Source organism: Struthio camelus, chromosome W (assembly GCF_040807025.1).
Source record: "Struthio camelus isolate bStrCam1 chromosome W, bStrCam1.hap1, whole genome shotgun sequence".
NCBI lineage: Eukaryota > Metazoa > Chordata > Aves > Struthioniformes > Struthionidae > Struthio > Struthio camelus.
The window spans coordinates 49,345,708-49,372,662 of NC_090981.1; the positions used below are offsets into that span (position 1 = coordinate 49,345,708).

A 26,955-nucleotide genomic window follows, 5' to 3' on the forward strand; every position below is an offset into this window, starting at 1 on the left:
CTGGAGCATAATTACGTGTTATCTCTGGTTTTCAGTATCTCAGAGACTTGTAAAACAGGAAATAATTAATCTATTTATTAACGACGAGAAATGATTTTTGCAGAGCTGCCTAGAATTGCTGTTTCTTCAGAGCAAAATGCAGTAAAATAGGAAAAGTGCTAAAATAATAAATTCATGACATCATAATGCTAGATATGTTTGGGTGTGCATCGGATGAAAGATATGATTAAACCACAGTCCTTTAGATTTTATGTTAATTGACCTAAAGCAAATAGACAGGGAAATCTAATACACACGGAGAGTGCAGCATTCTACCACCACTGACTTCCACAGCAAGAGTCTCACTAACACAGAGGGCGTGGAGAGGAACGTGTCTTCCCTTGAGAGATCTTCAAATACAAGGAATACCTGAGATTTCAAAGAGTGTAGAAGTCTGCATAGCTGCTAAGGAGATTCTTTTTCCTAAAGCAAAGAGCTACAAACAGGCATAAGGCAAAAGAGTAAATTCCAGCTTAATACTATTGATGGGCAGAGGAATAGGGGAAAAAGCTGTAGAATGACATCTTAAAAACCTAGAATTGTCTTATGGATTGAACGTAAGCCATGAGATGAAAGCAGTGGGACAGATTTTATTCCAGCTTTGCAGAAACATTCTCTTGGAGATTAAATCTGACAATGCCAAATCCATTTTCCATGGCGGGGCTATGAGAGCGGGAGAGCAAAGCAGGGACTCTACCAGGGAAGCCAGTTGCAGGCTTAACTGGGAAGAGAGTGTGAACATATGGAAAATGAACAACACATTCCTTCCAAAGGGAGGTGGGGCAGGCTTTCCCCCTTTTCTATAGAGCTGCTTGTTTCCACACCCAGAGATGATGTTTGTGCTTGGCTCTGACTATAGCTTTTCAGTTTGTTTTTGGAAATGCCTCAGAACAGAGAGAGGGCTGTTAGCACAGCGATAGCCACACCGATCCCTCACAGGCACACACTGCCTAATATGTCTCAGAGTGGACCTGCATGCTAGAAGCCAGAAACCTTGCAAGAGCAGAGTAACTGTAGCACTGATAAAGGTGATAGTTGAAAAGGAAATAGCAATGACCTGTGTAATCAGGCTGATAACTTTTTTTTTTGCCCACAAAAACACTAATCACGAGCATCATAACAGAACCACAAAACACATTTTCAGTAACAACACCGGAATGGAAGAAGACTGCCACCTTCCTGCTTTTAAAATAGACCTCCCTCCTCACCAGCAGCAGTCTTTTCACCCATAGCCTGCCTTCCCTTTGCAGTTTTTATTACATCCAGGTTATAATCCTAGCCTTTTTCTGTCTTAACAGACAAGTTACCATCAAGATGTAAATGAAAAACAAGAGAAAACTATTGAAAAAAGCATGGATCTGACTCCAGTAAAAGAGAAGAGCTATGTTAATTTGCCGGAAATTCCATTTTCTCCCCTCTCTCTCAAAACCGTGTACAAATTAGACATTTACATGATAGATGAGTATGTTCCTTTCTTAGGGAAAGTACTCTGTTGGAACTCAGAGCTAGGGTAAGTTCCATGTAATGTGGCCGTTGCCAAGGAAACTACTTGTTCTTAATTGAATAGTAGAGAAAATATTTGTGTAACTTATTGGCACATAAATTAAGGTTGCCCTTGAGCAGCCTTAAACTCACACAACCTTCTTTTTTAACCAAATTGTCCTAGTTTCTTAGATTTTCTTTTAATGCACAAACATCATTGAAGAGTTACAAGATGCTGGTGGCCTTTCCCCCAACTCTGACCACTGTTAAAGTTGCTTAACTTCAGCACCTAACAGAATAAGCTAGTTTAGTAGGGAGAAGATGACAACATAATGTGGGTTAAGAAGGGAAAAAGTGTTAAAATAAACTGTTATAGATAAAAATCCTCTCCAAAAGAATGTCACAACTTTAGTGATAATAGAATATAACCTCAGCTTGTCCACTTTGGTGTAGCTCCAGTGAAGTCAATAGATCCATGCTGATTTACATCTGTTGAGCCTTTTATTTCTTGTTTTTGTCTTCCCCTGTCACCGGTTCTTACTGTTTATTCAAATTAGTATTGGTTTCTGCAGGACAAAAGAAGTGGTTTTCTAAAACAAGGATTGTCTTTCATGCAAAGTCTGAAAGACTGTAAAACCCCATGACAGGCTGGTTAAGTTAAGCAGTTCTCTGCTACTACTTATGTACAGGAGCTGGAGACTTTGCACAGCTTCTTAGCAAGGGGAGGAGGAGAATGGGGTGGACCAGATTACCTTCCCCTTAACTTTCCATTCCCGTGTGCCTCCTTCCTGCCATGCTGCTGGGACAGCCCGGAAACACTGTGGCACTTCTGCACCAGATACTGAAGGTACATATTCTGTTTGGTCATGCTTTTTCAGTTGTTTTTGGTAAACAACATGTTTAATATCTTGCTCCTGAACAGAAACTGTCAGTATTTGAAGCCTCTGATAACTTAATAATCAATCCTGCTGTTCCAAAAACAAATACATTTTTCATTTCCTTATCTCTTCCAGATATAGGATGCTCATAAAATTTTATCTATAATATTTCAAAATATTAGTGTATAAATTAATTGAAGCTTCTCAAGAATGCTCCCATTAAAGTGCTTCACAAAAAAGAGGTAATAAAATAAAGGTAATTCATTTGGGATTTTTGTGAGGAACCGAGTAACATCAAGAAACATTAAACTAAACTATTTCATTCTTTCTTGATAAATTGTGCTTTTCTCTTAAGCCATGGCCCTACTATTTTGAAGATATGGAATGGCTCCTCCATTAGTCAGGTCCTGCATAAGAATCATACCCAGTTTTCTTCTTGGCTTGCAAGGTCCCTAGGACACAGCTGCTGTATTAGTTGTCTCTAAAAACACCTTTAAATACAGTGGGTAGACCACTGTAATACTTCCCATGTCATCCCTTGCCACTAATTGATTTCATTTTCCTAATGAAATATGGCTTTTCAAGTTCAAACAAAAGTAGGTTCTCATCCAAGTGATTTCTCCTTCCACTAAGGATATTGGAGGATAGTGGTGAGTGTGGTGTCCTTTCAGTTAGTGATAAATAAGCGTGCAGCCTATATAGTCAGATAACTAAGGATACTTGTTGGTTAAATCAGGGTTATGTGCTTGTTAGATAAAACTCTCTGAATAGAAATGTGGCAAGATGCTATGAGACCAAGACAGGGAGCCCAAACAGCATCATATAGGTGACCCTGTCATTTAAGCTGAACTTGTATTAATAATGGTCCTTAACAAGCTGTCAATCCCTAAGGAGAGCCTTTTGTGCCTTTTCCCTGGTGCTTTTGTGTTCGCTTACTTGATGGCCACAAATCAGCCCTAGCTGAGTTGCGGTCAGTCCTAGGGCAGCTTGGGAAAAATGAAGCTTCTTTCTCCTTGTATTCCTTATGCTCTTGCTTTTTTCCCCTTTCTTTGCCTTTCACTGCCACACAAATCATAAAAATTACAGGCTGGGGTCAAGCTGCGTAAGACAAGCAGACACCAGTTTCCTCTTTGTTTCAGTACACAGCACAGATTTGGGGGGGATGGGGGAATGAAGGGGACGCTGTTCCACTAAGATAATTGCCATTAGAGTAGAAAATTCAGAAGCACCCCAATGACACTGAGAAGTATATTGGCAGAGGGTGTTTTTCAGTAAGTAGAAATCCAAATGGGTTTCTTAATACCTGCTGAAAAATAATAGCAAGCAAATCACTGAGTAATTAAGCTCTGTGCTCCACTTTTCCCACCTTTTCCTTTAAATGAAGAACCATGCTGAGGACCAGAAAAGAATCTACAGGTCTGGAAATGCTGCAGCAAAGCCTGGTAGTCACAAAACCTCAGGGCCAGCGGTGCTCTAGGAATGAGAAGGGGGATGGCTCCATCTTCCTCTGTAGCCTACCTGTATCTACTGGTCGAGGAGCTGTTATTGGGCTCCAAACAACTGGTGCACAGAGTGAGAAGTGCAAAGGCTGCCTGGGATAAAGAAGCTGGTATGAGCTGCCCTTCCTGAACTGTCTTCTCAGCTAATTTAAGCTACAGCAACACAGAGCAAGTTTGTCTTTTTGGCAAATTAAGCTTGGTTTGAGGCTTGTCTCAAGATTGGGCTTGCTCACCATCTATGATTCGTTCCTTCAGTCACACAAAGAGGTCACCACGGAGTAAACTCCAGCAGCCTCCGGAGAGAGCAAGCCGCAACATCTCCTGTGTCCCTAAGGCTCCAGCCTGCCTGTTCATACAGTCTGGGTGACCCAAGGCAGAGGCAAGCACACCCCGACCCTTCAGGCTTCAAGCTCAGACTGTGGCCAGTCTGCGGGCAGCGGTGCAGACTCACAACATGAGCTGTGGAGCTTGGGATCACCGGAGAGGTGACACCCCTTCCCCAGCCCAGGTTTGGGCTGTGACAGTTCTCCTGACATTTCACTAGTCTAAAATCCCAGTTGTAGAGGATAATACTAATAATACTAAATACTTTGGCAGCTGATAGGTATCAAGAGAGGTAGAGGCTAAGGAAGGAGGAGGAGGAGAGAGGAAATACTCCTTTTCTTCCAAGTACCTTTTTGCCCAACTTGTATGCAGTTGCCACACTCCGACTCCCATACCGACAGGGAGGAACATGGAGGTCTCTCCTTATTAGATTAAGATGCATTTGGCTCTTGCGGTGGGAATTCAGCTGATTTTTGTTATGCATCTTCCTCACTCTTGAGTCTGCCTGTTCCTGTTTGAGAAAGAAGTTGTTTCCTTCGTAAATTTTATTTTCCCTTGATACTCAGCACCACAAAAATAACTTAAAAATGACAACTGCTGTATTGGTAGAGATAAGACAAAAAGCTAAGCATCACCTCAGCACCAGAACACAGAGGAGAGAGAATTTGCAGGTGAACCACATTTGGCTTCCTTAACACGCAAGTTTTGCTGCTAACTCAGGTAAGCCATTTCGCTCTCTGTTCTTCTAATTGCTGCTTCCATAGAGATAATAATCCATTCCTACATTTCAGTGTTGTGAGAAGTATTTAGCTTTTGCAAAGTGCTTTGACACCCTTAGATGAAAGAACATACAGAAGTGAAAAGTATTTTATTACCATTGTTTTTTACTTGATGGAAAAGCAAACCTTTGCATGACAAGACTCTGCAAAACAACCCTCCCCCCTCCCCCCCCCCCCCGCCTTTGCTTGAAAGGCAGGAAAACCCAAATCAATTAGAGAAACCACCTACCTCCACAAACTATGAATTGGGCAAACTACAAAGATCCAAATTTCATCCTTGTTTTTTAAAAGCCTAGTAAAGTGACGAAAGGCTTTTTTTCCCTTCCTTGTTTTAATTTGCTTTAGGTTTTTTCACAGTCAAAATTGTTCCTTCTTCAGTCCAATTTTTCTATTCCTATTTCTTATAACATGATTTTTGTAAAGATAATGAATGGAAGCAACTAATCGTTGCCATCTACTTCTGTAACTGTGTACCCAAACTAAGGAGCCAACTACAGAGTCGTCTCATTAACTGTGCTGCATCCAGTAGTGTCTGGTCTTGTTTTTAACTCTTGAGCCACACTTTGCTCATAGATAAGACATTTTCTGTTTGAAAAGATGCATGGAAAAGAGTTGTTTCCCTCATTTCTAGTTACTGTTCCTCTGCGGTTCTATGTACAAAATCTGTTTCTGCTTCTTTACCTTATTCTGATATAATGGCCAATAGATTGAGGGAAATTAGTGACTATTTATTGACTTTAATCATAACTTAGACTAGCCAAAGACCAGCTATCTTATCTTAACTGTTGGCAGAAGGTCACCTGCTGCAAGGTGGGGGCATGAGGTTTACCCCTGCAGTCAGCCTGTCCTAGCTCTGCAGGACTGAGCCACTGTTCAGTTTGGGGAGGGACGCACACCAGGGTCGCACAAAAACAGAGGAAGAGGAAGCATGCAAAACCTTTGAGAACTAGTGATCTACAGGCAATCCAGTTCGTTTATGACCTGTATTACACCTGAGTCCAGATATTCAAGGTGAAAAAAAAGCCAGTCAGTTACTACTAACAAACACCACCATCTAATCAAGTGAGAGCAATAGCTCACTTGATTTGTTTTATCTGTCAATGAGGCATTAGGGATCTACTACAGCCAAGGAATAAAGACCCACACAGGTTCATCCTGCTGCACAATGAACTGGATGCTTTGGCCTGTTATCTGGTTTTGGCTTTTGTTTCTTGATGAGTGTGATCCATTGACTAATGGAGTTAAATGGAAGTAGAATCAGGTCTCTTAAATCAGGTTGGCTACTGTTGTGGCTTTTCACATCCCATTATCATACCAGTATTCACGGCCTCTACTTTAATTTCCAACAGAAATTCAGGCTGAAAATATTTTGAGCCCTAAATGGGAACTGTATCCTATATAGAACATTCATATGCAGGAAATATTTGATGCTAAGTAATCTAGGTTAATTTTCCTTTAACAGAGTATGTCACATTCAGGAGCAAAAGCATAAATAATGATTTTGCACTAAATTAGCCTGCTGTTTCTCAAAACAAATTCAGCTAACAGGTCTTATTTTGCTGATTATAACGTGCAAAATGGCTTACAGACAGGTTACAGCAGAATGCAAAGATTTTATCAGTGAGGTGCCGGGCTTTCACAAAATTTATGAAGAAAAAAAAAGAGTTTGGCATTTTTAGTAGCTGAGGTGAAAGACTGACATATTCATTATTCTTGGGTATGCTTAGGGAGTGGTCACAAAAAGACAGTTTGTCTTTCAATAGCAGGTCTTGGCAGGGATTTAAAGACTAACTGACAACAGCTTGAAAGTGGGACCTTTATCAGCACTGCAGGTAATATCACCCTTAGCAAATTACATAAGGAAATCTGCCAAGACTGTAGAGTCTGCAGGTCATCTGGAGAAGCTGTTTGAAGCTTTATCTATTTAATAAAAATAGTCAGAATACCCTTTGTACATATTAAAGCTCAGTGAAAGGGCACTATCAAAAGCAGATTTTCTGATAATGGATAGGCACAGGTGGCTTCCAGTAGCAAAAGACATCTTGGAAATATTAAAAAGGTAAAACTGATGGGTTTATAGTTGGGGGGGGGGTTAGAATGCTGTTGCCTTTTTGTGCATTCGTCATGCCCTGACATAATATTAATCACAGGGCAGCTAGAGCAAGCACTTTCTCTTTAACACCTTCCTACATCAAAGCCCATTCAAGCTCAACTTGTTCCATCTGTTTCATTGCACAAGATGGCTTTGAGATTGCTACACTTTCCGTCAGCATTTCTTGACTATACCGATTGAATTAACTTCATATATGGTTTTAAAAGCCAGGCTTCAAAAAGCAATTAAAACAAACAAGCAGGTCTGCTGATTTCCACTAGGTGAGGATGCTTAAGAGATCTAATCTGGAGAAAACTTTGTACGCGGTAAATGTTCAAAGCAATTCATGACTGCCATCAAATTAATCTTTGACCCAAAAACAATCATAGATCCAATCTGGCACTCCGTCAAATGTATATCAGATGTTTCAAGGGGCAGGGCAGGAAGAATGGAGACAGAGCTAGGGACGGAGGTAGGAAAGCACAGCCACCTCAGGTGAGGTGACTTTTAAGAGCCGGTTTGGGAACTAGCTGTAATTTCAGCAGCTGTTCTGCAGAGACAGACCCTGACTCTGTAACAGAGCTTGGCTGAAAGGTGTGCTGGGGCTGGGCATTCTCCTTGCAGATTAAACGGAAAGTACAAAAAATACACAGACTTACAGGGAAATAACAGATACCATTACCCACAGCGATCGCTATACTCTTCATCTGACCTGTGCTAACAGTGGAGGTTGAACGGCACATTGCCTGGTGGACAATGGGTGGGTGGGCAGCCCTGAGGAAGGACGAGAGAGGGGACCACCTCTTGAACATCAGCCTCGCAGCATCGCTGCCTCTGCCTGTCAGGCTTCTGTGACAGGGACTGGCAGCAAAGAGCAGACTAGCAGGGAACAGAAAAGAAACGGTGAAGACTCTAATGGCAGGCTGACTCTGTGCCTGCCTGATATTATGACATTTCTTCCGCTTCACCAAAGTTGTTCCTAATCCTCTGCTCTGAGTGTGAGCTGGTATATTCCAAGTATTTGCTAACTCATTGAAACAGCCTATCCCAACCGCTGTTCCTTCCCAGCAGCTTTCAGAAATGGAAGCAGGACCCATTGGAGCTAATTACAGCCAGTCTAAATGTTCTTCTGAAGATGGTTTTCCACTGAAAATTCTGGGTTTGATTAAAAGTATTTCTTTCAAGGAAGATGTCTACTACTTCATAGACCATCTTCCATCTTCCCCGTTGCATTGCAACAGCGATCCCATGATACCAGCTCATTTGCCCCAGGAAGGGTACAATGCAACACAGGAAATGCAGTGTGACAGGAACGTCCAGACCATAAAAGCAAACAGAAATACGACACTCAGTTTCCGTGACAAATGTTTTAGTGTTGGCCAAAAAAAGGCAGTGTCTGCATTTCTCAAAAAAAAAAAAAAAAAGGCAAAATATTTTCTGTGAGGACTTTTCAGAACTTCTCTAAAAGTTTTCCAGGGCTTTCATGAACTTTAAAGTACAGCAAACAATAGGACCCAAAATTGTTTGCAACAGAAGGGCTTGCTCAGGCAAAAGCCAAAGCTCTTCCACTTGTCAATTATTGCTTATTGTTATTAATAAAAGCATTCTTTTTAATTGACATCTAGTATGGCACCGTATCTGGTATCACTTCTTATAGGGTAGTATAAAATTAGTCATAGGGAAACAGTTCGATTTATCCAGAGAGCTTCCATTAGAGTACAAAGAGAAAAAAAGACAAAGAAAAAAGGACAAAGGAGCCTTAGGGTAACTGTAGTTACTCTACATCAGGCGTCAGTGATTTTGATAAGGATTTCACAAGCTGGTGTAGTAAACAAAGGCTCTCTTCCAGGAAGGAGTGGCTGGAAAAGTGTGGGCTGCTGTTTTTCAAGCTTGCATTGTAACTCTCCAGACATTTTAGCACAGATCACAGAGGCTTTGGCCTTGCATTCTGCAAATGAGCAGAAGTACACACAGCAGTTGCGAGCTCCCCAATGGCTTTCCAAGGGTGTTTGGCCATGCAAGGTACTCTTACTTTTGTAGGGTAAAAAGACCAACCAACCAAACTCAACTGTTCATGAATTGTTGATTCAAAACTCCACAGCACTGTGACTGAAACTGCATTAGGCTGTGGCATGATGGGTTCCTTGGGGGAGGACTGTGAGAAAATTGTAGAAAGCTGGAGTGGGTGCTAGGAGAAGTCAGTGAGGTTTCCAGGGCTAAGAGTGGGAGAAGGGCAGTTGTGAGTTGAGATGTGCAGTCACAACCAGATGCAAGCTCTAGCGAAGTGCCCTCTACTCCCAGAGCAAACTGCTCTGAGACACATGGATGCCCCATGGAGCTACACCCATACCCATTTTCCAGCTCACAGGGAACCAGCTGACAGGCTGAAATGACAAGGTATTCAGTTTTCACTACTTTGTTTCATTATGTAAGCTATTCAGACAAGGAAAAAGCTCAAACCTTGAGAGACACATTGTCATAGCAAAAGCAGTCTTTGGCCAACACTTGAAAAGGAGAGAGGATTTGAACTGCAGACACATTTGAAAATATTGTAGCCTGCTCCTGCAGCAGAGGGGTCAGAAGCAGAGACCTAAAATTTTTTCAGCAAATCGTATGCTGTGGTTTGGAAGGGGGAAATTTGTGAACTGCGTGCTCACTCATGCAGCTTCTATTACCTCTTTAAATTCAGGGAAATAACACATACAGTGGCATGACATGAACTATTTTATACTGAAGCTTTCTCAAAGTGTCATGTAAAGCTGAATTAATAAATCCATACAAAATGTTTCTGAGGTAGCCCAGTCAGTGTTATTTTCCATATTTAACAAGAGAAGAAAGTGAAACATTCTGACCCCCACCCAGAATGGTACTGATAATTTCCATAATCTCATTGAGAGACAGCAAAGTCTTCAAGTCCTTAACTTTGTGCCTAACTTTTCACAGGTGCTTAAGTTACTGAGATGCTTAGGCAACTTGTCCTAGAGCAAATCCTTATAGATCTCACTCGGCATCGCAGCGCTCTGTCCTGCAGAAGAGGTGGCCCTGACATGACGGTCCATTTTCATAGTACTTTGTACAGATTGGGAGGGCTAGCCCTGGGCTCCACACCAAATTCCGAGTGGCCAGTTGGCTAGTCACTGGGCTATGGCACCAAACACCGTTGCTGCTTCAGTTAGCTAACATCGTCTTTGCCTCCTGTCCCCCATGGTGCGATGTGGCAGGGCATTACTGAACAGCTCTGCACTCCTTCCATGAGGTGACACACTTTCAGTGGTGTATGAAGCACTCCCGTTAGCAAGAAGAGTTTATAATCCAATTCTAAAGAATGTAAAGCACTTTCGGACTCTTCTGGATGAATGACAAATAAATGACAACAGTAAAGTTATTAACTGGCTGACATAACTGGCTCATTCAGACTCCTAGTTCTGCTCAGTGTCTGTATGACCTCACCTCTGCTTGGGAGACAAGTTTTTACTTATTGGTTGGCCAAATCTGAAAAGGAAAAAAAAAAACATTTTTCTGGCTAGAGGAATGAGCAATGACAGCAGTCTGGGCAGGGCAGTCAACTGGCCAACTTTGTCAGTTCAGGAGGTGACTTCAGTCTGAATTAGCAGAGGGAATACCACCCAGAGACACGGCTGAGCAAACAAGACTGACCCAAGGGAAAGGGATCACTGTTCCCTCCTGAACCTTGCCTGGACAAGGGTCAGAAAGAGGACTGGATGAGATTTAAGTAAATTGGAATAGCTGACTAAAAAAGAGCATACCTTATCTTCCACCAAGGGCAGGAGCAAGTGCGTGCAGTCTTCCAAGCAAAGGGCTTACTCAACACAGAGTGGATTTCAAGAGAAATGCGTTGTAACAGAAAGCTGATCTTTTACTAATTTCCCTGATTTACAGCTACAGCTGCACTATTGTGCTTACATTTTATATGACATGATGTTATATCATGAGGCTTAGGAGATCACCAAAACAAAGCATACACAAAGAGCAAATAAATGGCTGGGCCTCATAATAGCAGTCACTGAAATTAAGATAACTGGTTACATGTGAAGAAAGGGTGTTTCTTTTCAACCCCATGCCATAAGTATACACGTGACAACTTCACCGTCAACAAAAACTGAGCATTGCTGCAATTCCTTTGTCACGCATAGCAAGTGAGAGCTGCTCACTGGCGGACACATGGAAAATCAATGTCTGGCAGAACACACATGTCCCGGTGCAGAGCCCTCTCCTGTCAGATGCCTTGTGCCCTGCAGCTGCTGCATGCGCGATGGACTGTGGCTGCAGCAGAGCAAGAGGCAAGGTATCTGGGATGCCTGCTGTGTCCACCTCATCAGCCTGCTCCTGAGCAAGTGACAAGGCCTTGCCGACCTATCCAAAACCCTCTCTTGTGATACCCAACGCGGTTCCTCAGAAAAGGTTGAGATATGTAATCCCCCAGCTGGCTATCCGGGTTTGCCAGAGAAAAGAGACTTAAACCATGAGAACAACAACATTTCAGAAGGAATTAGGTACCTAAGCAGCTTTAGAAAGCTGGCACATACTCACTGCGTGAGGAATTTTGTCATTTCAGTTTATTACTACATTCTTTTGTAGTCAGCAGCAAAAGCCAGTTTAAAAATAGGAAGCAACTGCTGAGAGGCAAGAGGAGCAGGATGAGTTTTCTGTTTGTTTTACACAGAGGGAATTGGCAGTGGTTATCTCTGCTGACTGCAGTGCTAGTCGTCATTCCTGTATCCTCACCAGTCCTCTCCCAGAATTGCATACCACCCCTTCGCTGGGTCTCATTTGTTGGGTAAATGATTAGGTATTAGTTGCAAGTCCTAATTATTTTTCTAAGATACAATGGCATTTTCAGGAGTTTGGTGAGAATCCTAACAGGAGAGTCCCCTTTTTCCTTCCATTACCTAATTTTTGATAGATGATAGATAATAAGTATTGATGGCTTCATTATTGTTACTGTCTTGCTAGTATAGCTGTAACACACAAATGCCAAAATCTGATTCATTTTCCCCATGCTACAAAACTCATTGGTAAACAAACAAGGAAAAAAATCCTTGTTTGAATAGATGTTGTGTCTCTCCTATACCCATCCTTGCCTACAGAGGTAATTTAAAGGACAGTCAGATAATTTGTTCCCCAAAGCTGATGCCTGGTTTCTAATGCTGATTCTAATGTAGTCCTGAACCTTCTCCAAATTTAAAGATCTTTCTTTTTAAATCAATTTCTCTAAGATTACAAAATTTAAAATACGCCACTCAATTAGATATTTGCACTCCTTCAAGAATCCATAATGTGAACAAAATTTTCCTGTCCTTTCTTAAATGGCCTCCTGGATTTTTGCCTAGGACTAAGTGCATTGGAGGATGTTGGGCCATCTCTGCTGTGCTTTGCTATTTTTTTGCTCTGAAAAGTAAATGAACAGAAGAAGACATAATGGTAGTTGCTTCCACCCATAAAAGGGTATATGTTTAGCCAAAAGCCAATACCATCCAACTATTGGCATCATTTTGTAAGATCTCCTTCCTCTGAAGAAAATATATAATGTGCATTAAAAGATCATTATTTGTTACGTAATTTCTCAGCCTTGTTTGGGTTTGGAAGAGTCATAATAGAACATTTAAAATCTAAAATATGTTGACTGTCAAAGTTCTGGGTTTACTCAGGCTTGAGAGGACAGTTATTCTCTGGCCAGCCTCTGTGCTCTCTTAGAATAAGAACGGAACAACCTTTGAATGCGTATGTGGCCCCATTGTAATAAATAGAATGTTGCATTGTATCCAGGTCATTTCAGTCCAAAGAAATACTTGCTATGTGACCCTGCATCAAATAATAAGAAATGTGTTAATTCTGAGAATTATTTTGCTTACCGTTAATAGCCAACTAACAGGCAATGCCCTGCTGTTTAAAACAAATTAAAAGTGCAGTCATGGCTTGGAAGGGGCCCAATACACACCATAGAGCAAACCTTTCCAGGTTTTGGCACTGCACTCACCTCCACACATATGAACAATTTCACCTCTGGTACCTGAGCATAAATGCAGATATACTATGAATCCAAGCTGACATCCGCTGTGATGGGCTTTAGGGGAACCTAGCTAATGTCAATCCCTCACCATGCTATAAAAGGCTTAGGCTGCACTAGGAAGTGTAACTGTGGGGAATACTGTCTTCCTTTTGCCCCTTAACTGTTCCTGCACCCGCAAACATTTCCACCTAGCAGGTAATTTGGGGCATGGAGTTAGACTTGAGTGACTTCCTCCGTGTCTTCCTTCTCCTTCACAGATAGCTTTTGAAGCTCCCCTGCACCTTCCCCTTTATTCGGTGCACTGGTACTTTGCAGGGAGCTGGATGCTGTGAAGAATAACTTACGCTCATAAGTCTTTAGTACTATCTTCAACTTGGTGATGAATTTCTCTGAGTATGCTAAAAATGAAATAATGAAGTGAGGGGTTCTGATATAGCTTCCTAAAAATGGGGAACATCAAAACAAGAACTAGATGATCCCAAATTCTTATCCTAATTTGTCTTCTTCTACCTGCTTCTTTCTTACAGACATAGCTTTCCAGAAAAGGTGTTGTTCCAGCCTAAAGGTTTGTCACGCTTTGCATTCCTACAGTGCAGGGTGTAAAAGTTCACTGAGGAACGCACAGAACAAAGCTGTCTTAGGGTGCAGGAAGATATTGTCTTCATCTCTGCAAATCAGCACTTAGCTGCCATGGTTGCTGCTCTGTGGTCAGTCCTCCCTGGGGCTCCCTTTCATGTTTGGAAAGCTGGTTGATCTCTGACAGTAATGACAACTGCATTTCTTTGGACTTGTTTGCTTTTGGACTTTTACTGGTTGTTGTTTACTTTTGAGTTAGCAGTAGATTGTTTCTGTGGTTACACCATTGGCTTGCTACAAATATGGTTTCTGTTGCTTGGGTATTTCTTGCGACAAATGATATCAAGTGATCTCTTCCTGGCTGCATACTGCACAGTGCAAGACTCTTACATTTCAGACTCAAGTCAAAATTTTCCTGTCTCTTAACTTGTTCTGCCCTTGAGACAGAGTAATATGCCATGTGTGACAAAAGAGCCATATCAGGGACTCCTACTCCAGAAGTGACAGTGTAGTGAAGGCATCTTGTCTGTACTAGTAGTTCTTTCCCATATGTATTGAGTCCTGCCATGTTCTTTATTCGTGCCAAATATTGATGTCCTTTCCTTCATACACTACAGACCACAACACTCCTTTTCCATTAGACTTTCCTCAACTTTTTGTCTATGCTCATTCTCATTTTCTGTTTTGCTAAACAATTCTCATCTACTGTCAACATTGCTCAGGGCCCTTCAAAGAGGACTGCTGTGGTTGCACAGCATCTGTTATCTCTTGGGTTTCCAGGAGGTGCAAATGCCAATGTTTTAATGCATTGATACCTTCCAGTATTTTGACTTTCTGTTTTCATCAATAAGGCATGTGCTCCAATAACAAAAGGGTGGGCAGAATTCACAGTGGATTTAAAAAACTCAGGCTTTTTTGTATATTTTCCTTCAAGAAGAAAATAAAATAAATAATAAATAATGATTAAATCATCCCAGGTAAAAAGTGTTCCTGCTCTGTCTCCCAGCAAAGCAAGGCAGAAATACCAGCTTTGCCTGACAACGTGATTACATTCCCTACCTGATGGAGACTGAGCTATGACAACAGCCAGACAGTTTCTACCAGGCTGTATTGCTGTAACTGAGAACACAGAGGCATTTTTCAGAGGCCAATAGCAATTACACATTGGGATTCACCAACCAAACTGGAACTGACTTTAAGTTCTCAAGGCCTATAAAGCAAAGCTGTTTCACTTGGAAGAGACTGAATAACTGGCTGAACAGCTTTGAAGCTTCCTTTCTGAGTGCAATTCACCTCCCCTGAGATAAGATGAGCCATTTGGAAGTTAAATGTCTGGTCTATGGTAGCTGCTTAGGACTCCTCTGTAGCAGTCAGAGACCTCTGAAAACAGGCAATTGAAAATGGCCAAAATCTGGGGACATGAATCCTACTCTTACACTTTTTTTCAGTGTCCCCTAACGCGCTTTCTGTGTTTTCCAAGTTTGTCTGGCTCCGTCTCTATAATTTTCTTCTTCCTCCAGTTCTTCCTCCACTTTACTCTTTCTCGTTTGTGTTCCTCTTGACACTTTCTGTTCCTCTTTCTTCACACGGTTGTCTTAAGCTTTCACTTTGTCTAGCCACATTCTTTGCTGTCAGACAAATATTATATACCTGCTCCTGGCAGGTTCCACTGAAGCTCCGCTACAGCTCATCTTCTTTGTATGTATTTATAGTCTCCTCACTACAGAAATAGCCACTGGCTCTTCAAAGAGAAGTATAACATCACATAAGCCACGGGCTGAGTAACATGGTCAGGATATTATGACTTCTATAAGATCGCTGACTTTACTGCCTCGAAGAGACAAACACTGTTAGCTAGCTTCCTATACCAGAGCTCAGAAGAAACTCATAAACACCCCAAAATCTTGTTAAACGAAGGTACTATACCATTAACTGCAAGGAATGGAAGGGAAAGTACATGAAACCTGTAGCTTCACACCTCAAAGGGAGGGCAGCAGAAGAGGCAAAACTGAGAAATGCCAATACAATATGCATTATTTATTTCAGTTTGATGCAGACATTACACGAACTGTTGATGCATGAACATTTTCACATGACAGACAGTGCTGGAGCCGCGTGTGGAATCACAGTGCAAGTTGCAGGAGTGTGAATGGGGGATTCAGGTATCCTCTTTGTACTGCCCGCTCCAAGGGGTATTTTGTACATCCTCCTCCCCCGGACTAATTAAGAACATTAAAAAGGCTGCTCTGACATATATACACTTGTAACAAGCCAGGAAGTTAGTTCAGGATTTCTGTAATGGTGAAATATCCTAATCACACTCATTTGCCCTGCTCCATGGTCCCAGGGTAAGTTTGCATCATCTGGGTGTACGAACAGATTCTTCCCCATAGCTTACAGTCTTTGAGAAGAGGCCAGCACCACTGACTGGGTGCAGCAAGGGTTACAGCTGAAATATGAGTCCCACTGTGTTCTCTGCTGTTACAGTGAAAGATAAAACAAATGTCACATTTTAGGGTCCATTTCCATTAGTACGTAAGTCAAACACCTGAGATGTTCAGTGTTACATAGAGATTCATCCCTATGCACTGCCCCTTTGTGGCAAGTAACCCTGAGGAAGGAGACACAAGCCCGTGGGAAGCACACTTAACACACCACGCACAGATCCAAATTCCCGCACGCACACAGCAGACCCTGACACCAGAGGCATCCCAGAAGGGGTGGGGGCTGATAATGTAGCCAGCTCTCAGGTCTTTATCATGAATACACAGTCAATGTTTATTGTGAAGTTCCTGGAGTCATAGTTTCGTAGATTTAGCAGTAACGTTGTCCTGGGAGCTGATGCTTAGTGGATTATCCACCATTTCCCTGAATCTGTTTCAGTGTTGTGTGTTTCCTTCAATGTTATTTGTTCTTCAAAGACCGATTCTGCCTTTTGTTGTATTAAACACGTTTTGCTCAAACGGGTCCACTTTGCCAACCCGTTCGCCTAGTCTGCAGACATGATCGCTTCCTTTCATTATTTGCTGCAACACCCATGTTTATGGCACCAGCAGTTTCCGTTATGGTCACAGTTATTCCTTCATATTCTGGGTAAAGGTACGGAATAGCTTTGGCCCACGTACTATCCCCACAGGTTTGCTCACATAGTTCCTCTGTTGGGTGACAATGCTACATCTACAGCCACTCTTTAATAACCATTAGTTCACCTATCTAATATAGGCTAAAGCCATTTGACCTACTATGTATTTATGTTTTTTTACTGCTGTGCCACACAGGAGTCTACAAGTGCTTGTTTCTGGGCATGGGGGTGAGCTAGTACAGCAGTGAGCTAGTACAGCAGCACAGCTTTTTCAACCAACCCTGGCTCATATCTGCTTCAGGGTGGAAAGATAGTATCATTATTTGCACCCAGCATAGAAACAGACATTCAGTTGCTGTTATAAGATTACAGTCTCATCAAAAATGATAACTGTTATGGGAAAGGGAGGTCTAACAACCTTGTTAGCTTGTTGACTGGCATCAATTATGCTGCCCTCCTTTTCTGATTATTTCCCACATTTGCTTTTTGGTGTCTGGCCTGTGTCTGTGTATGATTATGTGGGAACTGTAGCTTATACTTCAGATAAAATAAATATTTAGTCCTTGTAGTTTCAGGGGAAAAACTAAAACCCAAAAGACTAATTAAAAATCCCAAAGTTTATAGCTTGGTATAATCTTATGGTTTTTAAGCTGCTTTTGTGAGTTTCTGGAGCCTGCTTCCATAGAGCAGCAATAAAATGTGCCTGGGGCTGAACACTGGGAATAGCCAGTAGTTGCCTTTTGCTCCAGCAAGGCAACTTGGGGAAACTTTCCAGGTTGTCATGAATGTTGGCTGAGGTGGCTCCCAACCTGCCTAAGAGGGGCAACCCTAAGGGGATAGCTGAGTGTATATATTTCAGATCCGAGCGTAGGCACAGTTTGCGGAACTGGATACATTCACACAGTATTGGAGGAGAGAGGAGGGACTGTGACAGCACAGTGCTTCCTGCCTCCGCACCCCCATCACCGCATGCAGCACAAACCAGAAGTGACAAGCCATTTAGCCTCCCCTGGGAAATCCATACTCACCACTCTCTGCTAGTTAACCATACACAAGCTGTGTGTAAATCCCTGATTTAGTTCATAAAAATGACCTTTCTGCTGATTACTGGTAGGAGGGAATATGCAGTAAATGAAAAGTTAGCTGAAAGCCTGTGCCAGTGCAGGGGACTAGTGGCAATCTTTCTCACAGTGGTGACTAAAGAGGCAGGTAGGGGCCAGGTACTAGTAGTAGCTGAGAGTGTGTCTCCACGTAGTGCTTCTTCAATTCTTTGCAGATTGCACACGCCCTCGAGAGTCACTGGACACCTACATCAAAAGCAGAGTTAGCAGGATTGAAAATATCAGAGGCATCCTCGTTGTGTGAAAATATTAGCTCTCCAAGTTAAATCGTCGGCTCCAGGGAGTGAAATTCCTAACACCTCATATAGCATTGCTGTATATGAAATATCTGAAAAAGAAAAACGCATCAAGGAGAGGGGAAACTACTTTCTCTGAGGAGGCTTTCAACTTGTGGGAGTGAAGCACAAGGCAGAATTCACAGGAAACTTGGTTGCTGCAATCTCCTATTGAATTTAAGTGGGTGGCAGTTCCTGTTTAAACAAATTTTATGGTCTCCAAGTAGCCGCAGTGGCAAGTTAATCTTTACCTAAAACCCTGAGCAAGGCTGGAGTTCTCCTTATAGTATCTGTGGAACATACACAGGATAGAACCAATATAATCTGAAGACAAATAGAAGATGAGAGGAGAAAAGGAGGCAAAAGAGAAAGAGCACGTGTTTTGCCAAGGGTTACTGAGCCATAGCACGACCAGGTGTAGACCTCACTGCGTCTGATGTCCAGTCCTGCCTCTGCTCCCCATTAACTTGGGCAATTCTTTTAGCATGGCCCTTTCTCCTTGAAAGAGAGCATAACTCCTGTAGTAATCCACAAAAGAGCAGGAAATATAAATACATATATATATATTATATATATAAATCTATAAGGTATATCATAAAGAAAGGCTATTTTGAGTGCCCTTTTAGAAAGCTCAGGTACCCCCAAAAGGCTATCTTGCTCTCGTGTTTTTCTGGTATTTTTCCTGGGAATAATTAGAAAGCTGTTCATAAGCAACAACAGCAGAAGATGGCAAGAGGTTTCAGAAGCCGGATGAAGCAACCAGGGTATGAACTTCTGCCGTTGAGAGAATTCTGCCAAAAAAAAAAGCCCTTTCTTCATCTGAATTGCTTTTACAGGCAAACCTACAGATTTTTAAGACTAGCACAGACCTATTGATTATAACAGGGGGTCTAGTCCAAAACAAGGACCTGAGAAATACTGATGCAAACACCTGTGCAGCTAAAAATCCTATACAGATACAAAACTATGGCTTTATCTGAATAGGATCATAGAGACAGGGCATTTATTTCTCTTTCAAAAGGCTCCCCATTGTCCATTCATAATTGGCTTTCTTCAGGACAGGATATTGCTATACATTATCTTTTCTGTATTTTAAAACAAAAAGCAAAAACTTAATCTCCACTTTGTATTCTCTTTTCACATCAATGAGATCTAAAAAATGCCCCACACTTTTAAAGCTGTAAAGTTAAAAAACAAAATTAATCGAAGTGAAACTTTTATGAAGTGAATTAATGTATGTGAAATTTCCTGTTGAGGCTTGTGCTTACAAATGGAAGAGAGTTAGCTCTGGTTCCTGTCAAAAGAAAAAACTTTCAAGCTATCTTATTCATCTAACTCTCCAGCTGTTTTGGGTTGCAAAATAATAGCAATGTACTGTAAATGAAGTAGGGAAAATTGCATCTGTGGCCACATGCAATACTTTTAGAGAAATGCAAACACAAAGGGAAAAAATATCGGAAGCCTGCACAGGAAATGTTAGCTTAAAATAGTTTTCAGCTTCTTCTTTGCCTGCAGATTTTGGATATAGCTATATTTCCTACTCTCCCCCATGCAAGAAGCCAAGCATTTGCAAAGCACACAAGCCCCATCAGTGGGAGGAGACCAGGGTAGAATTAGGTGTATATAAGAATGCCATGTTGATGTCAAGGGAAATGAAGGATACATCTCTTCTCTATCTGCAGAGGAAAAAATAAACTAGTAGTCATTATTATATGACCACATAAAACAGTTCTTTCCGCCCTGTCAGCAGAAGCAAAGTAGACTAGTCCAACATCACCGGCTAGTTTTGCTCCAAATTTACCAAATATCACCCTATATGTTGGCTCCTCACCAGCTCATTCAGCAACATCCCACTTTGAAGGTGTTTAAACCGTCAGGAAACATCAACAGTTATTTGCTCAACATTGTTAGTTACGCAAGTTGCTGTATTCTGGATTTCGTGAAATTCAGTTTCTTTATTAATGTTTATGGTGTTCCTGCTTTTCTGGTATTTAAATAAACCTGTTTTAAAAAATTAAGTGAAAAAAAACAAGTTTTCTTTCAAGTTTTCTAACTCTGCTTGATCTAAGCTGGATTAGCTATAAGCACCCTTTGCTTATGTTCTGGGCAGTACTATCTGCTTTTTTTTTTGCACCAGAAATACAGTTCCTTCCATACTATAGGTCACTCCTGAATTGTAAGACTTTTTGTAGTATTCCATTACCATAGATCTACTTCCCGCCCTTTCAGTTTGCTGTAATTGGCCTTACCATGCAAGTCCAACCTGACTAAGTTCATCCAGACAGGTTCAGGGATTGAATGGTACTTTAATGCATACCATTGGTCCTGCAGTTCCTAACTGAGGAACGTCAAGAGCTTTACAATGCAGGCTGCGTATCAGCATCCATGACCTATAGGGGAAAGCAGATGTACAGGAATAATCCAACCATGGAAACTAGGGTAGGGGCCAGAAACCATCCTGCATGCCCTCTGAATGCCTTTCCAGTGCACTCTGTATGGGACTGGATGCCTCTTAACACTGGACCGGCCCTAATAAAATCAGTGGCCCTAAAGCAGTGATGCTGCATCACTGTCATGGTAACATGAATTTACATTTTATTACATACAAGGTAATTAATAATGGAGATGGCAAAGCAAATCACTCAGAAGTTAGGAGAAGGCAGTGGTTAACTGTGAAGCAAGTATCTGTCTGTCTGCTGGATATACTTTATGAGAGTGTTTAAGTGCATGATTCCCACTAGGTCCTTGTGTCCATTCCCTGCACAGGAAGGACCATGCTCACTGTATGAAGGACTATATTATATTCTCACTGTTTTCAGTGTGTAGCCCGGTAATACCGAGGTATCCTTAATGCAGTATCCTACTGCTGTTCTGAAGACAAGATCATTCCTTTCCTTATGGATCTTCCTGTGGTGCTCGCAACTTCAGTATCTCCTGATGCAACACAACAAAAAGCTGTGGCACAAGCAGGGACCAAATCTACTTCTCCAGGGCAATATTTAAACTACCTTTACCATGAGGCTATCTTTCCTCTCCCACACTCCTTGGTCCTGCCAGTTGCAACCCATCAGGGGGACATCTGGTGGGTCTCCAGGGATGTGGGACCTAGTGCTTTCGGCTCAGTCTCCCAACACGGTCCTCTGCCCCCTTGGTCCTTTGAGAGATGAAGGGTGCCACAGGGAGTCCTCTCCTTCTTTCACCTCTGGCACTGCCTTTCCCTTCATGCTTGGTCTTTCAAAAGAGAAATCCTCCAAATTCATCTGGGCTCTGGCTCTGTGCCCTTTTCCTTAAACCTCCTAGCAGGGAGGGCCCTTATTTCTCCACATCAGGGTACCCCTGACCCTAATGCAGAGTTGCAGTAAACACAATCTTTCCAAAATCCTTCCCACGGCAGCAGTCTTAATTACCATTACTCAACCAATAACCAACTTCTGCATTGAGGAAGGGGCTATATTGGAAAATAATATATAATCATGAGCTGAGAGACTATAACAATGCATGTGTGCAAAGAGGGCTGAATTATAGTTTCGTTGCAATTTCTTGGCATTTGAATGTTTGACTTTGAAACTTCAAAAATTTTAACAGACTTTTTGGTGTAATGCATGTGTGAGGAAAGAAATAAAAGCATAGACACTACCATAAATTCACAGTGTAGGTTTACAGTGGAAACAGATTTGTACCGAGCTTTTTTCTCTACCTGTTTTATTCTGATACCATCCTTTTATTGTTTGCATTCAATCTAGAAACAATGCTCTTGGGGAAGCCTTCTTTCTTCCACAAAAATACAGTCGCTACATGTGATTTAATACTGAGTTTTGAAAACGGGCTTGAACGGTTGTCCTATAAAAATACCTTTCTTGTGTGCTTTGGATTCCTGTGTGCTTCTGTCTGTTACTTTTTATATAAAATGTGCAAAACTTTCAAACGTGATGTGAAGAGCTCAGCTGCAGCCTCTGCAGAATTCTCTGCAGAGATCAGACTGACCCTGAGACAATGTTCTGATTAGTTTGATTGCCTAGAGGCCTCCATCAGCCTAAAGTGAACAGGCCACAGCAGGGTTTTTTTTCCTCTCTAAAGAGCAGTTGGAACTTGACAGAACCAAAATAATTAGGCTGGAAGTAACTATTAGCAAAGAAGCATCATTTTAATTTGGAAACGCAAAATTTAAAAAGTCAAGTTCATAAAATAGTATTTAATGCATTTATTGGAAAAGATACTAACATCTCCCTTCTTCAAGCAAAATTTATCTTCAAAAAGCTATAACACGCCTTCTGAACAATAAAGTACGTACTCTTGTTTGTGTGGCAGTAGCACAGGAACTGGGGGCTGTACTCTATTTTGTGAAGCGAGAACAAAATCTAGTTCCCTGTTTTTACAAATATATTAAGTGAATTGAAATGTCATGAAGAGCTTTAAGTTTTAACACACTAAAATCTTCACTGCCTTTGATGACCAGGATGTAAAAGCATTATCAAACTGTGTATGCATTGGCAGCTCTTGGGATTTTTACATGAGTACAATTACATTTCATGATTTTTTTTCTTAAAGTCTCTGATGCCAGATCATATAACTAGATAGCGATCACAGCTTTCATTACAAAGAAACAAGTTTCTCCCTTCTTGCTGTGGAGGAAAAAAAGCCAGAAAATATATCCCTAATTTCTTTCAGTGATATCCACAAGATGAGTAAAAAACGTCATAGCTTGAAATTTTCTTTTTAGACAATCTGTTGATGTATTGAAAACTAGCTCCTGATTTTAGACTAACTATGGTTAGCAATTCTGCCATCCATTTATGTGTGGCAGAAAAACAACAGGAAAACACGGAGAAAATGTTCACCTTCTCCCAGTCAGTGTCCTGAGAGCTGCAGTTCTTGTCAAAGGGTGCTTAGAGGCCTGGCAAAAGCAACACATCTGAGCCATCGACTTGCTTTTGGGACGGCTCCCCCTTCTCAGCCACTGAGGTATGCTTGTCCGGGGAAGAGCTACAGCCACGGGTGAGGCAGAGCGCTCCCCATCCAGCCCTCCTCTCTCCTCCTGCCCAGTGGGTCCTGTACATGGGGAAGCACAAATTATGTGCAGTTTATTGTGGGCTAAAAAGGCTGAGGACCACTACATTAAAGATGTTCAGGCTGTTGTTCACTCATCTGACACGTAATTCTCCAAGTTGTATTTGGTGCCTGGGGCCAGGAAATACGGCATGGTTTCCTACTAACCCCTGTTTACCAGAGGAAGAAATAAACTGCAGTATGCACCTTCCGTTTGGTTTCTCCTTTGTCTTTCGAACCCAGGGGCATTCATAAAAACCGTCAGCATTATGAGGGCTTTCTGGCGAATGATTCTCACCTTTAACTCTGTCATTGGCAATAGCAGGTTGTTTTTGAATGAGCCATCCTAACTCTACCAGGTCAAAATCCTCCTCTATTGTATGCATGCACAGGTGTGCTCATGTACAGAGTGCAGAAAGGTTATACTGAGAGTTTTGTGCCATTGCCGATACATGAGCTATCTACATTGCAGCAACCTGCAAAACACATTTGTGCACCATTGCGCTGTAATATGTGAAGAGGGCAAGCAGGACGTGGGTCCTGCGTTCTGTTTGTGTATTGCTCTGCTCATCATTTCTGAGATCTATAGCACCAAAGAGTATGATACCAGGAGTCTGTAATTTTCAAACTTAAACAAAGTATTTCCTTAGATTGGTGACCAAACTAATTTTTATGACATGTCATTTCAGTAAGGACATTGCTTTATTTCACAGAAGGGTTTCCCATAGATAATGGTTGTTAGTTGGCTGAGTTGGAATCTGACAGGATTAAGGAAATCCAAACTGACAGCTGGTTTTGTGCAAGGAAGCATAATGTGGCTGTTGTTACAAGAGGCAATGTGGGATGTTTGTGCACAAATGCATGACAAGAGGGCTTGCTCTTAGCTGTATATGCTATGTGCAGCTAGCAGTTAAAGCAGCACATCAGGACTAAATGCCTCGCAGAGTAAACTGATGTGACTTTTGTCATGCACAGTTTACGGTTATAAATATGGTCATGTTATTACTTTCAGTGCCGTTGTCAGGCACAGATGTTTGAATTCTAGTCAAAATAGAAAGGAAACATATTGCAGATCACCTTCTTAAAGTGAAGCCAAAACAACTCACTACTTAAGAGTGAGGATATGTAGCTGGAGGAATAGATTACCTCTCCAGAGAACAGCTAGGCTTGTAGGTGTTCATGACTGATACGACAAAGTGGTGTGTCCTATCAAAAAAAGCGCCTTGGATGATCAGGCTTCATACTTCAGCTCCTGGGTTTTATTTTCTCCAGTAAACTGATCAGCAGTTTATGCAAGCTAAACAGTTGCTTTTAAAAACAAATGCAATTTCAATGGAACTGCTCAACTCATTACTCAGAGGCACCACTGTCACTTCTGCCAAAGCCAACAGGCACTAAGACAGCTACTGGAATTGAAGGTACCCAACTGTAAGCATAAAATATTTCTCAAGGTATTGCCATCAGAAGAGGTTTTTCCATGTAGATTGAGTTCATAATAGAAAACCTTAGAGACAGCTTCATTACAGCTCTCTCTAAAACCGCAGGGTTCACCACAGGTACATTTTGCTCTACTGATGAATACTCCAAAGTAACATTTGACTTACATCAATGCTAGTGAGGACAGAGTTGAGCCCAGGATTTGCAAAGTGCTCAGCACAATGCTAATGATGTTTTGGTGACACTGACAGGATAGAGTTATAAATGTACCCCCTTGGGACTGACATTTGTCAGTACTGGCTAAAATAAAAACCGGAAAAGGTTTAGGAAGAGATGAAAGCAGAGGGACAGGATAAAGGCACAATGGCATTACACATTGAAAGCATATGAGCCTATGAGCCGGTGACTAGCATAAAAGACGGTGCTGCAGGGCAGGGTGGAGGGCAGAGAAGGCATCAGGCCTTCCTTTGCTGGCCTGCAAATGCTTCAAAGCGGCACCATGCCCCAACTCTGTGACATGGAGGAGGCAGGTAGGAGCGTGGACCTCCACAGCTCCCACGTTCCGGGGCCCCCTGCACGTTCCTGGGCCCAGAGCGTGAGCTACAGCATGCTGGGCTTGTGAGGAAGAAGGACAGAAGGCTGGTGTCGTGAAATCCCAGAGTGCTGTGGCCGTGCAAATGAGAGAGAAGAAACAGCTGCACTTCTGTGCAGAAACAACCCAACATACCCTCATAAACCAAAGTCAGATTTGCCCATGGAGTTACTGTGGTAGAAGAGTTAGTGTGAGGACTTTCGCTTTTGGCCTTGCTGGGGAAATGCATAGTCCCCCCCCCCCAGAAGGGGACTATGGAGGGGAAATGCAACTGTGTTCTGCAGCCCCTAAATAGGAGGGGATCCTGAGACCCTTGGGCAATGTTCTTTTACAAGATCCTTTTTGTAGATGCATGAGATATCTTGGCTGTGAGGTTTTGGTTTTACATTGCTTTTGGGGATAGAAATATATCTCTAATTATTTTCATTCTAGCTAACATAAACTTAGGAGTAAAGAACATTAGAATAAACACAGAAAGTAAGTCCAAAAACCTAAGAGGCAAAGCAATTTGATATAAGCCTTTTAGTAACATGCAGCCCCTGAGAGTTGTATTTTCTTCCTTAGCATTTTGTAGATCCCTTATTTAGAACACAATATACTTGTTGTTTTGAGCTTGCTGGAAAACTGTTCTGTATTTCCTGTTGAAATATTCTCCATCCAAACTGCCACAGTTCTATGCAAAAACAACCTGTTCACTCCCATAAACTTGTCAGCATTTGACCACAATTAATCCAGTTGTTTTACACCTAAGAAAAGGAATAGTTTCTCTTGTTTTTCTTACTAATTTCAATAGCAAAGTGTGTGTGGATTAATAATACATAAATACATTACCTTTTCAATGAGGTAAGGGACAAAAACGCAAATATCTGGCCTTAACATTTAACCCGTTGAATGCAGAAAGTGTGCTACAGACTTATTTAAATAATATGACTGCTGAAGAAGTATAACTGGACCTGTTATTTTCAAAACAAAATCTTACTGGTATTTTCGCAACTAAGCCTTTGTAAAATATTTTTGTGCACAGGTCATTGAAAGTGATAGAGCTGCTTCTTGCTTCCTCGTGAAGTTCAGAAACCATCCAGACTTGCCACAAAGGTAAACAAGTGCCAGGAATTCATATGGAGGTTGGAAGGAACCATCATCTAGTTTTATATCCTGAATAAACAAGCTGTGTGAGGACAGGGGTATAATCACAGGGAGAGCAGCCATTCTCCACTGCGTGGGCCTGACTGAATGCATTTTAATTAGAAAATGCCTGTTCATTGAAACAGGTTAATTCCGCAAGTTGTCTTGCTGCTCGTTCATCATGACCACCTGCAGGGGCCCCCGCGAGCCCTCAGCTGGGATCAGAGGCGGCCCAGGCCCCCCGCGGCTCCGGTCGGCCCAGCCAGGCCGGCGCTGGGGGTCTCAGTACCAGCCCCAGGGAGCTGCCAGGCGCACGCTGCGCATCTGCTCCAGAGCTGCTCGCAAACTGAGCAAAGTTAATGACATGCCCTAGCCGTTCTTGACGTTTTGAAGACTGCCTGCTCTTGGGCTATACCCTTTGATATGCTGTTCCAATAGACAGATAATTCTGTTTTTACTAACATCTGTTAGTTCCAAGTCCCTGCAGGTTCAGCTTCAAATCATTAGACTCAGTTTGCCTCGTTACTCAATTACAGATCCCACTGGAATCAGATATTTTCTCACTGCAGTCCCCACT

The 26,955-nt window shown here is 41.9% G+C and overlaps 1 protein-coding gene across 33 annotated transcripts in view; it reads left to right on the forward strand.

Moving 5' to 3' along the window:
- The first annotated feature begins 2,139 nt into the window (after window positions 1-2,139).
- The window catches only part of LOC138064118 (ankyrin repeat domain-containing protein 55-like), a 133,767-nt gene continuing 108,951 nt past the window's right edge, over window positions 2,140-26,955 (forward strand). For 20 of the 33 annotated variants that reach the window (XR_011137371.1, XM_068925239.1, XM_068925213.1 and 17 more), the window contains exons 1-2: window positions 2,140-2,368; window positions 26,278-26,348. The gene's annotated coding sequence lies outside the window, so the exon portion shown is untranslated. Of the gene's footprint in view, window positions 2,369-4,788; window positions 4,943-26,277; window positions 26,349-26,955 lie in introns of all 33 variants that reach the window. The other 13 variants (XM_068925228.1, XM_068925237.1, XM_068925232.1 and 10 more) reach the window with 5 other exon arrangements.